Raw genomic sequence first — 14,072 nt, 5'->3', positions numbered from 1 at the left:
ATTTTAAGTGTTTTTAAAGATGTTCACCTTATGTCTCAAATAAAATCTGTCATTTTTTGCACTCTAACACTAGAACTACTGAGGTAGTCATTTTGACTACTTTGCACCATGTATTTCTATATAGGTGTCACGAGTCCAGTAGTTCTAGTGTTAAAAACTCTTGCTTCTCTTGCATTATTATGCTATTGAGTTTGTGCTACAAGTGGGGAGTTGGTGGTGCCCATACCCACAATTACCCCTATATGGTGTTACAGAGCATTGTATTTACTACCCTGGTGTCATCCTGGGGACAGATAGGGCTGACGTATTTTTGAATGTGCTTGATGCAAATCTACCTGTGAAGTGTACAACTGGAGCACAAGTGCTGCCACTGAAGTGGTGTCTGTGGGGCCCAATTTTTTGAAAAAAAGGGAGAGTCTGCTTGGAGTCCCCTTGCTGTGTTTTACATGATTTTAGAAGGGCATGCCATGCCTATATCTGTGTCTCCTCCTCTTTTTCCTCGTCCAGCTGTTTAGTTTTCGCATGGATATTTGTCCTTGTCACTTTCCCATGTGTTTGTGTTGTCTTGAGAGAGTTTGGCACCTTTTGAATAACTTTGAGGGTGTTTTCCAGGTGTTTTTAGGTGTTTGTAATTGCCTCCGATTGTTTTCAATGGGGTTCGAGAGGTTCGTCGAATGGCTCGTCGAATGGTGCACCGTTTGACGAACCGAACCGAAGTCGAACTCTAGGGGGGGTGGCTCATCTCTACTAAATACATTAATTAGCTTTGTTCGTAACGTGGTTATGCATATAAGTTGGGGAAAAAAATCACACTGTCGGCCACTATCTTGTTCTCTTCTTTTCATTATTGCATGTCATATCTCCAGCCTTTTCATTATAGATTTTTGGGCCAATCCAGCCCCTGGAGGTAGCTGTGCATTATAAGGTTAAAATATCTACATTGTTACCTTAAGACATGCAATGACCTCAACCTAAATTGTATAAACTGGAAAAACCTAAAGAGGCAAATGAAAGGAGAAATAAAAAATGTCATGGTAAGCATGTGATGCCACATTAAGGTGTCATTAAACATTTGTGAATCATATATAGTAAAGTGATTTTCACAGATAGCATAGATACTCAATAAAGGGAACCTGACAGCTGATCCAAGGTAAAGGTAACTTCTGTAACATTTCATGTATAGTATTTTAGACTCTGAAATGCTACAATGTTTTGGAGAAGAAATACTTTAAAAGCTGCCAAAGACCAAGATGCATGGGGGACTACTCAACACCTGCTCCCTGGAGTAACAGGTCCCTCTCACCGTGTATGTGTAGAAAGAGATCTGTCACTCCATGTGATTCAGAGGCAGCATGTGTCAGCTATCACGATCCGTTTAAAGCCTTGGTGCTATTTGCATACCCGTGTGTTTTTTTTGGTCACAAAACATCACGGAGACATGTTAATTTTTGATCATGATGATTTTTGAGACTGAAAGCAAAATCACCTATACAAGTCTATAGCAGAAAAAAAGAGGAAAGCAAGCACTGACTGAAAATGGCATGCATCAAATGAAAAGTGTAACTTCACAACATTTTTCTAACTGTACTATAACACAAAATGAGATTTTTAGCACACGATTGATCAATTTTTTGAGCCACCCTTGCCACATCACCGCAAATCTCAATAGGGGGGTCCTACTCTATTGCTCTCCACCATGCTGTGCACGCCTGTTTTGGTTTGCAAATTCCTTCTCTTTCTATCAAAATTAATATAGGTGGCTGTTCACATTTAGCTACCTCACCCTTTTCCACAGGCATTGTTAATTAAGCACCATTTACATGGGCCTGCTCCGCCTTCATTCATGGCTGCTGGTCAGGCACTGTGAGGGTCAGTTCTGACATTATCCTGGTGTGTGTGACATCTGCTGCACATGCTGGGCCTGGGATGCCTTTATTCGCAGTTGCCTATCTTTGCAACATGGAAGCGGTTTTGAAATGTTACAGGTATATGTGTTGCTTTAATATGGTCTGCTTTTAATGTAATTAGGAGCCCGCATGGCACAATGATGCATGCCTGTTACGATTCAGTGACCTAGGAGGATCAAAACGTAACCCAAAAAGTAACCAGAGTGGCTGGAACCGTAACAGACTGCAGACCTAATCCTGACACACAACTAGAAGTAGCCGTGGGACGAGACTACGATGACCTAGTCGTCTCGACACAGCCGGAGAACTAAATATTCTTACAGATAGAAATATAAGAAAAGCTAATCTGCCTCAGAGCAATCCCCAAAGATATAGATAGCCCCCACATGTAAAGATTACGGTGATATAGGAAAACACAATACAAAGCCAGAAAACAGATTAAGCAAAGATGAGACCCAAACTATCTTTATAGCAAAGGATAGGAAAGAGCACTGTCTGCAGCCGTAAAAACCCTAATAAATCTCAGCACGCCTGATATGGAAAGACCCTGAGCCCACACAGGCTCTCCCCCACTATATCAGTACTCTGATGTTACTGGGATCCAAAAACACTAGATTAGAGGAGATCTCATTTATATGTATAAATACATGTGTGGTCAATATAAAGGACGGGCAAATTACTTATTTCTTCCAAAGACAATACTAAGGACCAGGGGGCACTCACTGCGAGTGGAAGAAAAGCGATTCATACAGCTAAATAGGAAAGGGTTCTTTACAGTTAGAGCAGTCAGACTGTGGAATGCCCTACCACAAGAGGTAGTAATGGCAGATACTATAACAGCTTTTAAAAAAGGGCTGGATGATTTTCTCAGTACACACAACATTGTTGGTTATAAATGACTTTGTGAAAAAATGTAGAACTGGTAGAGGAAGGTTGAACTAGATGGACCTAAGTCTTTTTTCAACCTAAGTAACTAAGTAACTATGTAACTATGTAACATAGCTGCACAGGGACTGGCTTTTTTATGGAAAGTTGCAGTTTTTAATCTCACCATTTATTTTACTATTTAATGTACTTAAAAACAAAACAGAAATTCAGAGTGCAAAAAGTGAAAAAAAAATGCAATTTTACATGCTGTATTTTATCTTTACTGTACTCATAGGCTGGTAAGAATGATATTCTACAAGATTCTTCAGGTACATATATTTACTGTACATATTGCTGTTTTATTTTAGTGGTTAAAAAATCAGAAGTTGCTAAAAAATATATTTATATTTTGGGCCACCATTTTCTTAGACCTGTAAGTTATTGGGTTTTTAATAATAATAAAAAAAATAAAAAAAAGTGACCTAAACTTTTATATTTTTTTACATATTTTTTAAAACATTTTTATAATCAATTTTACTTAATAATTTGTCTTCCTAGAACATTTGAACAGGCAGTCTCTCGTACTATGCACACTTTACTGTTTACAACAGGGATGTGGAAAATCTGACCCTTTTCTGCAACCCCCAGGCAGAATCCCGGGGACCGAAGTGTTCGAGCAGCACCATATCTTGCCATCTGTCAGTCTAAACTCTAATACGCACTACGAACACGTACATGCAGGCTTCACTACTGAACACTGCGTGTGCATACATTGAAGGAGTTGGTCCTCAGCACGCTGGCCAGTTCCAGGGTACTGTGGACATACTTTGAGGGAAAAGAAGCATGTAATTTGCTCCCATCCCACAGAAGAAGAGGAGCAGCAGCCCCATCATCCCCAGTACTATACTTGACCCCCAGTGCTGTTTGCCCATCAGTACTGTGTGTCCCTCCAGTACTATGTGACCCCCAGTGCCATGTGTACCCCCATGGTAACTGTGCTCCTCCAGTGCTGTCGTTACCCACCCAGTGATGTCCATGCCCCCTAGTGTTGTCCTTGGCCCCTAGTGCTGTCCATGCCCCAATCGATGTCCATGCCCCTGTCGCGGGCAGAGGAGGGGACGCCGCGCTCTCCCACTGCTCGGGTCCGGCTGCTGCTGCTCGGTGGTGGCTCGAGCGATGGGCCGGATCCCGGGGACTCGAGCGGCGCTCCTCGCCCGTGAGTGAAAAGGGGAATGGTTTTGGGGATTTATTGTCCGTGACGCCACCCACGGTTGTGGTGAAGTTGTGACACCACCGCTGCTCTGAACGGGGATCCCGGGAGCGGTGACAGGGAGCAGCTTGGATGTTGTTTTCTCCCCTCCATGAGTAGGGGGTTGGTTGTCCCGGGGCCCGGTGAGGGGTAGGGATGGATGGCAGGTGGGTTACGGGGCCTGGCGAGGTGCAGGGTCGCGGGGGCAGCGCTGTGCCGCACGGCACGGTGGTACTCAGTCAGCCAATGATGTGCACAAAGTCTCCGGTAAAACAAACGGCTGGATGGACGGGTCCCACAGACGGCTGCGGTGTTTCTCCCCCCGGCAGGTTGATGGTGACTGCCTTTCCCTTCACCTGTGTAGTGTAAACGGTTACAATGGTTTCCCACCAGTAACCCGTTCCCCAGCTTTAATGGTTGCTGAAGGAGCCCCTTTTGCCCGCAGGCTCTGGCCCTGGGAACTGTAGCCTTGGCGGTGACTGTGTTTCCCTCTTTTGGTTGGACTGTTGCCTTCTGTCGGGACTTGGCTGCTGGGAAACCCCGGAGGTTCCCTTTGCTAACGGATTTGACAATTTCAATGGTGACTCCTAGCCTTGCCGTGGTCCGTAAGCCCTGCCGGTTGGTGCTGGCTTCTCTTTGCGTACCGGTCCGGTACCGCCGGGCCACCACCCGTCCACGGTCCTTACGGCTGGCTCCGATAGGCCTCTCCTGCAGACGGTCACCACTGTCTGCCAACCTTGCTGTACTGTCCGGGCCACACACCCGGACCAACTTCAGACTCCTCAACTGCTACTTTACTCTCCACTCCAACTCCTCTCCAAACTCTATCTGCTCACTCTTTTCCCGCCTCCAGGACTGTGAACTCCCCGGTGGGCGGGACCAACCGCCTGGCCCGCCCCCTGGTGTGGACATCAGCCCCTGGAGGGAGGCAACAAGGGTTTTTGTTTGACTTTGGTGTGCCTGACCGGGGGTGTGGGGTGTGTTGGTGTAGTGCTTGTGACGTCCTGGCTTGGCCAGGGCGCCACACCACCAGTGATGTCCATGCTACCCCAGTGTGGTCTGTGCTTTCCCAGTGATGTCTGTGTGCTCCAGTGATGTCTGTGCCCCCAGTTATGTCTGTGCCCCCCAGTGCTGCCTGTGTCCCACCAGTGATGTCTGTACCCCAATGATGTATGTGCCCTTCAGTGAAGTCTCTGCCTTAGAGACATGTCTATGCTTCCCATTAATGTCTGTACTCCAGCATCTCCTATGATTTATATGCCCCAGCATCTCCTGTGATGTATATGCCCCCAATGTCTGCTAGGATGTATATGCCCCAGTACCTCATGTGATTTATATGCCCCCAGTATTTCCTGTGATGTATTAGCCCCCATCACCTCCTGTGATGGATATGCCCCCAGCTCCTCCTGTGATGTATATACCACCAGCCCCTCCTGTGATGTATATACAACCAACCACTCCTGTATTGTATATGCCCCAGAGTCTCCTGGGATGTATGCATCTGCTGTGATGTATATGCCCCTGCTGTGATGTATATGCCCCAGCCTCTTCTGTGATGAATATGCCCATAGCATCTCCTGTGATGTATATATATATATATATATATATATATATATATATTTATATTAGCTGTAGTACCCGGGACAGTAACTTTCTCTCTTCCAGTCTCTGTATGTGTGTCGCTGTCTGTCTGTCTCTCTATCTGTTTCTTTCCTTGTCTGTCTGTGTCTATGTCTCTGTCTGTCTGTTTCTATCTCTCTATATTTGTATCAGTTTATCTGTCTCCATCTCTGTGTCTGTCTGTCTCTATCTTTGTGTCTGTCTCTATGTGTGTGTCTGTCTGTCTCTCTCTTTTCCCTTCTGTCTCTTTCCCCGTCTGTCTCTATCCCTGTCTATCTCTTTCCCCATCTGTCTCTTTGCCCATCTGTATCTTTCCCCGTCTGTCTCTTTGCCCGTCTGTCTCTTTCCAGGGCTGTCTCTTTCAAGGGCTGTCTCTTTCCAGGGCTGTCTATTTTCCCGGCTGTCTCTTTGCCCGGATGTCTCTTTGCCCGGCTGTCTGTTCGTCCGGCTGTCTCTTTGTCCAACTGTCTCTTTGCCCAGCTGTCTCTTTACTCGGCTGCCTCTTTCCAGGGCTGTCTCTTTCCAGGGCTGTCTCTTTCCCCGTCTGTCTCTTTCCCCGTCTGTCTCTTTCCACGTCTGTCTCTTTCTTGTCTGTCTCTTTCCAAGTCTGTCTCTTTCCAGGGCTGTCTCTTTGCCCATCTGTCTCTTTCCAGCACTGTCTCTTTCTAGGTCTGTCTCTTTGCCCATTTGTCTCTTTCCAGGGCTGTCTCTTTCCAGGGCTGTCTCTTTCCAGGGCTGTCTCTTTTGGCTCTTTCCAGGGCTGTCTTTTTCCAGGGCTGTCTTTTTCCAGGGCTGTCTCTTTGCCTGGTCTGTCTCTTTGACCGTCTGTCTCTTTGCCTGTCTGTCTCTTTGCCCGGTCTGTCTCTTTACCTGTCTGTCTCTTTGCCTGTCTGTCTCTTTGCCCGTCTGTCTCTTTGCCCGTCTGTCTCTTTGCCCGTCTGTCTCTTTGCCCGTCTGTTTCTTTCATGGTCTGTCTCTTTCCCGGTCTGTCTCTTTGCCCGGCTGTCTCTTTGCCTGTCTGTCTCTTTCTACGTCTGTCTCGTTCCATGTCTGTCTCTGTCCGTTTCTATCTCTCTGTCTCTTTCCACGTCTGTCTCTGTCTGTGTCTGTCTCTGTCTTTTTCTGTCTCTCTCTATCCGTCTCTCCACCGACATCTTATTACCTCACACATAAGCTTCTTATACTAACAGTTTATTTTGTTCCTATAGCAACTACTGACAGTTGCTATTAATAACCTATAGCTCCCACCTCTATTCAGTTTAATGGAGGCTTGTTTTTTGGAGAGTAACTTTAAAGCACGGGGTTAAATTTTCCCATCAAAACATAGTCTATGACGTTCCCTGAGTCACACGGGGCGTCTGTGAAAAATTTTGTGATTGTAAATGCGACGGTGCGGATTCCTTTAGCAGACATACACACATACATACACTCAGCTTCATAGATTATATATATATATATATATATATATATATATATATATATATATATATGTGACAACACCTCCTGTGATATTTATATGCCCTGTCCCTCCTGTGATGTATGTACTTCCAGTCTCTCCCATGTAATGTATATGCTGCAGCCCTCATAACTCTTGTGACATATATAAAGCAGTCCCAGTATCTTCTATGTGATGTATATATGGCTGTCCCAGTGTCTTGCATGTGATGTATAAGATGTACAAAACTTATTATCATAAAGAATTGACTGTGCTTGAGACCGAAACAAACCTGGAAGAGCTGTTGTGAGAAACAGCATGAGCAATATCACCTAAAATCATAGCTGCTTCTCTTTAGTGCACAGTAGAGGTGAATTAATTGTTTGACCGAATATAGCAGGGTAATTTTAAAGTTGATAATTTTGTGGGGCCCCCAAAGATTGGTAAAAATTTCCAAATGCCTCTTGGCAGAAAAAATGTTCCCTACTTCTGGTTTACAATGTTAGGGTATAGCTATTTTAATATGAAAAATTTATTAGGTATTTTTTACAATAAATGCTTGCACCACACAATTCTGTAATTTAAATGCTGCTGTCAGAGATTGACAGCAACATTTAAATGGTTAAACAGCAGTGATAGGAAGTAAAGTTGAACGAACCCGCCAAAAACCGGGACCAGTGATCACTGCTAGATTGAAAAAAAAAAGTCTGATCCGCTTCGGAATCCGGTGCCCATATAAGTCATGGGGAACCAGAATTCGGAGATTAAAAATGTTTGTGGAAGGGATAGGGGTTAGGAGCGAGAGCAGTCTACTCATCCAGGCGGTGTCATAGCGGCAAACTTCTTCCGGGTCATGCTTTTTCCTTCCGGAGCCGACAATTCAATATTCACTTCTTTACCTGTCTACAGCGCATGTAATTGGCTGCAGTTAGATGCGCCCCCACTCTGAGTGACAGCATGTCCGCTGACTGCAACCAATCACAGGACGGCCAGTGGGCGAGGAAAGCAGTGCAAGTGTCTGTGGGTCGATATGGTGAGCATGCATGTACCTAGAAAAACATGCACGCTCCAGTCAGAAGTGTGTGCGGCTGTGCCGGTGATGCGCTGTCAGACTTGTGCGAGTCTGGCATGACATCACCCGGCACGGCCTGCCACTCTCTGAACATGAGCGTGCATGTACCTAGAAACACATGCACGCTCCTATCAGAAGTGTGTGCAGCTGTGCTGCGATGTCAGACTCACGGGAGTCCCTCGCAAGTGTGACTCTGGCCTAAGAGAAACCGTATGTTTTTTTTTTTTTTTATTGAAATAAATAATTAAAAAAAAACTGACATGTGTTCCCCCCTAATTTTCATCCCCATATAGATAAAGCCGGCTGAGAGCTGGTATTCTCAGCCCGCAGCTGCGCGGATCTTGACTTTTACAGTCCAGATCCGCTCATCCCTAATAGAAAGCCAACAAATGGCCTACATTTTTTTGATAATGTACATTTATTATACAGATATAGGTTGTCGGGTGCATGCAGTCATGGCGAAGGTAGGAAACTTAGAGATAATGGTGTTTAAAAATCATAAATATTCTATTCTAGACGTGTTCACTAAAATGTGGCTAATTATTCATGCTAAAGTGTTCTAGCTTCTTCATCATCAGGGTCAGCTCAAGGTGGCGTCACATAATTATTTATGGCATGACTATTTTGATTTTGAGTTAAAAAAAAAAAATTAAATTGTGAGACATATAGAACATCTAATACCATTTTCACCTAGTAAAAAACTATTTTAAATATGCAACTTTTTAATTAAAATTTCAAGTTATTTTTCTGGGTTTTTTTTGGTTAACAACTTTAAAAAGGGACCAAGGTAAGAAATATTTATACAGTTTTTTAGCACAGATTTGTGTGTGTGGAAAACTTCATATTTGCATGTTTAGTGAAATGAATATTTGGCTTTTCCTTTTATTTATAACTTTGAACTATTGTTACTATACTTCCTAATCTGTTCACATGTACAGTATACAGTGCCTTGAAAAAATATACACAGCTCAACTTTTCCACATTTTTTTCACATTATACCCACAAACTTAATTGTATTTTATTGGGATTTTATGATATATCAACACTAAGCAATAATAATAATATTTCTTCACTTACATAGCTTTACACACATTGACAATAGAGATGATCGAATACCTCAAATATTCGGCAGCGCCCATATTCACCAAATAGGTCGCCGCTATTCAACTAATTGTGAATATTCGATGTGCAATGTAAGTCTATGGGAAACCCGAATAGTTGCCGTACAGCAACTATTCGGGCTTCCCATAGACTTACATTGCGCATCAAATATTCGCATAGCGGCGACCTATTTGTCGGATATTTGCAAAGCCGAATATTTGTGATATTCGACCATCCCTAAGTGACAACACTACCCCCATTGGAACTCACAATCAAAATTAGTATTTCTTTGGCTTGTGGGAGGAAACTCACACAAACACAGGGAGAACATACAAACTCCACGCAGATGTGGTATTTGAATCCAGGACTCTAGCGCTGCAAGACTGTGGTGCTAAACACTGAGCCACTGTGCCTATAGTAGCAAGTATTTGTTTTGTGAGGAGTGTAAGGAAAAATATACATAGTTTTTTAAAAATTTGAAAAATACTTTTAGGATGATCTTTCTCTATCAGTTTTGCACATCTAGATGATGAACTTTTTGCCCATTCCCCTTTACAAAAATAGCTCTGAGTCAGTAAGATTGGATGGAGAGCATCTGTGAACAGCAATTTTCAAGTCTTGACACAGATTCTTAATGGAATTTAGGTCTGGACTGTGACTGGGCCATTCAAACACAAGAATTGCTTTGATCTTAGCTAGAGATGAGCAAGCCTCTGAAGGCTCGAGTTCGGTTCGGTTCGTTGAACGGAGGCCACGTTCGAGTTCGGTTCGACGAACCGATTGGCGAACCTTTTGAACCCCATTGAAAACAATGGGAGGCAAACACAAACACATAAAAACACTTTATAAATATGCACACACAGTTAATAAACATTGCCATTACACTTACAGGTCTCCGCGACGTGTCCTGCACTCTGTCTCCCGCCGCTTTTCCTTTTGATAATCGCTGTATCCTCCTGGTAACCAGGACTGATGATAGGACCTATCGTGACGTCAAAATAGCATGTGACCAGTCACGTGTCTATTATCTCATTGGCTACAGACTGGTCACATGGCTATGACGTCATGCTAGGTTCTGTCAGTGCATCTGGTACGCGGTGATCATTCCAGCATGTCCGTGTACTGGCAAAATCCTCTGACACATGGTCGACTCCCCGTTCCTGCATGTGGGCGCTCTTTACAGAGTCAGCCCACATGCAGGGACCAGCTGTCGCAGCTGGTAAATAGCGGCACCGGGAGTCACATGATCGGAGCACCGTTGCTATGGTAACCCGCCTGTCAGCGGTGACGTCACCGCTTACAGCCCGCAGTGGCACCGGGAATCTCGTGATCAGAGCACCGTTGCTATGGTAACCCGCTTGTCAGCGGTGACGTCACCGCTTACATCCTGCAGCCTCTGCTCACTCTCACTGAGTGAATAGATGCACAGGAAGCAGCAGCGTCTTACTGCCATGTAGTTCTGTCTGATGTAGTAGAGCTGCATGGGTTGAAGGAGAAAGAAGACAAAAGACCATGGATCGTGGAGGGCTGACAAGGAGTAATAAACATGGAGTCTCTAAGTGTGTCTGTGTATTTATTTCTATAAAAGTTTTTTTCTCTCTGTGGTGTCTTTTTTTTAACCCTTTATTGGAGATTCTTAATGGCAGGGTCAAACTTGCCTGACAGTAAGAATCTCTGGCTTAATACTAGTTAGTAAAACAAAGCTAGTATTAACTCATTATTACCCAGCAAGCCACCCGGCTTCAGGGCAGCTGGAAGAGTTGGATACAGCGCCAGATGATGGCGCTTCTATGAAAGCGCCATTTTCTGGGGTGGCTGCGGAGTGCAATTAGCAGCAGAGGGGCCCAGAAAGCTCGGGCCAACCTGTGCTGCGGACTTTAATCCCAGATGCCTAGTTGTACCTGGCTGGACACAAAAATGGGGCGAAGCTCATTTTGATTTTATTTTTAATTATTTCATGAAATTCATGAAATAATTAAAAAAAGGGCTTCCCTATTTTTTTTAGTTACCAGCTGGGTACAAATAGGCAGCTGGGGGTTGGGGGCAGCCGTACCTGCCTGCTGTACCTGGCTACCATACAAAAATATGGCGAAGCCCACGTCATTTTTTTGGTGGGCAAAAAACTCCTGCATACAGTCCTGGATGGAGTATGCTGAGTCTTGTAGTTCTGCAGCTGCTGTCTGCTTTCCTGCATACACTAGTGAATGGAGCATGCTGAGCCATGTAGTTCTGCAGCTGCTGTTTGCTCTCCTCCATACAGACAGACAGCAGCTGCAGAACTACAAGGCTCAGTATACTCCATCCAGGACTGTATGCAGGAGTTTTTTGCCCCCCCAAAAAAATTACGTGAGCTTTGCCATGTTTTTGTATGCTAGCCAGGTACAGCAGGCAGCTGCGGGCTGCCCCTAACCCCCAGCTGCCTATTTGTACCCAGCTGGGAACCAAAAATATAGGGAAGCCCTTTTTTTTTTAATTATTTCATGAATTTCATGAAATAATTAAAAAAAAACGACGTGGGCTTTGCCCAATTTTTGTGTCCATCCAGGTACAACTAGGCAGCTGGGGATTGGAATCCGCAGCTCAGGGTGCCCAAGCTATCTGGGCACCCCTGCTGCGAATTGCAGTCCGCAGCCGCCCCAGAAAAGGGCGCTTTCATAGAAGCGCCATCTTCTGGCGCTGTATCCAACTCCTCCAGCTGCCCTGGTGATGGGTGGCTCGCTAAGTAATAATAGGGTTAGGGCTAGCTGTATATTATCAACTGGCCCTAAGCCTTAAAATTCATGGTGTCTCGCCAATATTAAACATGGCCACCATGAATTTCTAGTACAGATAAAAAAAAACACAACACACAGTAAAATATTTTTTTTAGAAATAAAACACAACACAATTAGTGACTCCATCTTTATTGAAATAAAGAACCCCCCTCCACAGTAATCCTGGGTCAAGGGTCCCGCGCCGTCCAATCCGGATCCAATATCATCTGATCAGTTTGCTGGAAGGCAAAGCGATCAGATGATGTGTTACGTTCAAGGGCCTGAATCACATGACACAGCAGCTGATTGTATAAACGGCTTTTATACAATCAAATGATGCATCAGTGCAAAAAAAAACAAAAAAACTACACACTTCTGTGCAGACTCCTGTCCGACAGCATCAGCTGATAGTTTAGCCAGCCGGGCAGCAAAATGCCGGTCTCACCGCTCGACTTATAGTGTCAGCTGATTCCGTTTGGTGACCACATCAGCTGATCATCACCAGGTCTGAGAGAGAGAGAGAGAAAGATAGAAGAAAGAGAAAAAAGAGAGAGAAGAGAGAGAAAAAAGAGAGAAAGAGAGAAAAGAGAGGGAGAGAGAGGAGAGAGAGAAGAGAGAGAGGAGAGAGAAAAAAGAGAGAGAGGAGAGAAAGAGAAGAGAGAAAAGAGAGAGAAGAGAGAGAAGAGAGAGAGGAGAGAGAGAAAAGAGAGAGAGAAGAAAAAGAGAAGAGAGATAGAAAAAAGAGAGGAGAGAGAGAAGAGAGAGAGGAGAGATGAGAGAGAGAGAAAAAAAGAGAGACTGAGAAAAAGAGAGAGAGAAAAAGAGAAAGAGAGAGAACAAAAGAGAGCGAGACTGAGAGAGACTGAGACTGAGAGACTGAGAGAGACAAAGAGAGAGAGAGAAACAGAGAGAGAGACTGAGAGAGAGAGACTGAGAGACTGAGAAAGAGAGAGAGACAGAGAAGAGAGAGAGACAGAGAAGAGAGAGAGGAGAGAGACAAAAGAGAGAGAGGAGAGATAAGAGAGAGAGGAGAGAGGAGAGACCAGAGAGAGAGAAAGAGAGGGAAAAAGAGAAAAGAGAGAGAGAGAAAAAGAGATAGAGAAAAAGAGAGAGAGAGAGACGGAGAGAGACTGAGACTGAGAGACTGAAAGAGACAAAGAGAGAGAGAGCAATTTTAGAGGTGTGGCTCACAGCTGATGTCCGGCTCCTCCGCTTAGTGCATAATTAAATTAATTTATAATTATAAATAAATAATTCTAATTAAATTTTTTACCGGGACTAGAACTCGTGAACTAATGCTTCTGAGTCAAGCACTCTAACCATTGAGCTACTGGCTCTAATGAAAAACATAGGCAGATTTTGTAATCTTGACTTCTGCATTGCAGACTGAAGTCTCAGGTTACAGCGCGGCTCACTTCAGGTGCTACATGGAGAGGACACAGATCGCTCCCTTTCATCTTCAAGTAGCAGAGCTAGCAGAGCTGACAGTGTCGTGTGGATTACTTCGGACCTGGATTGTTGTTTTGGGATTAATAAAGAGGTAAATTAGGTGTTTTTTGTCTTTTATTCCAAATTAAGGATTTTTCGCTGTGTGTGTTTCTTTACTTTCATTTACAGTTTAATCATGGAAGGTATCTCGGGGAGACGCCTGGCATGATTAACTCATTATTACCCCGATTGCCACCGCACCAGGGCAATTTGGGATGAGCTGGGTGGAGTCCCGGGACTGCTGCATCTAATGGATGCGGCAATTCCCGGCGGCTGCTGGGTGATATTGTTAGGGTGGTGGGCTCCCCATAACGTGGAGCTCCCCATCCTGACAATACCAGCCTCCAGCCATGCGGCTTTATCCTGGCTGGTATCAAATATGGGGGAACAGCATTTTTTTTTGTTTCTTTTATTATTATTTATTTATTTATTTTACTGCACGATATAGACCCGCCCACCGGCAGCTGTGATTGGTTGCAGTGAGACAGCTGTCACTCATCGCGGGGGCGTGTCTGACTGCAACCAATCATGGGCACCGGTGGGCGGGGAAAGCACGGAATAACTAATTGAATAATGAAGC

The sequence above is a fragment of the Anomaloglossus baeobatrachus genome, chromosome 2 (assembly GCF_048569485.1).
Source record: "Anomaloglossus baeobatrachus isolate aAnoBae1 chromosome 2, aAnoBae1.hap1, whole genome shotgun sequence".
NCBI lineage: Eukaryota > Metazoa > Chordata > Amphibia > Anura > Aromobatidae > Anomaloglossus > Anomaloglossus baeobatrachus.
Note: the sequence above shows the minus strand (reverse complement) of the source record.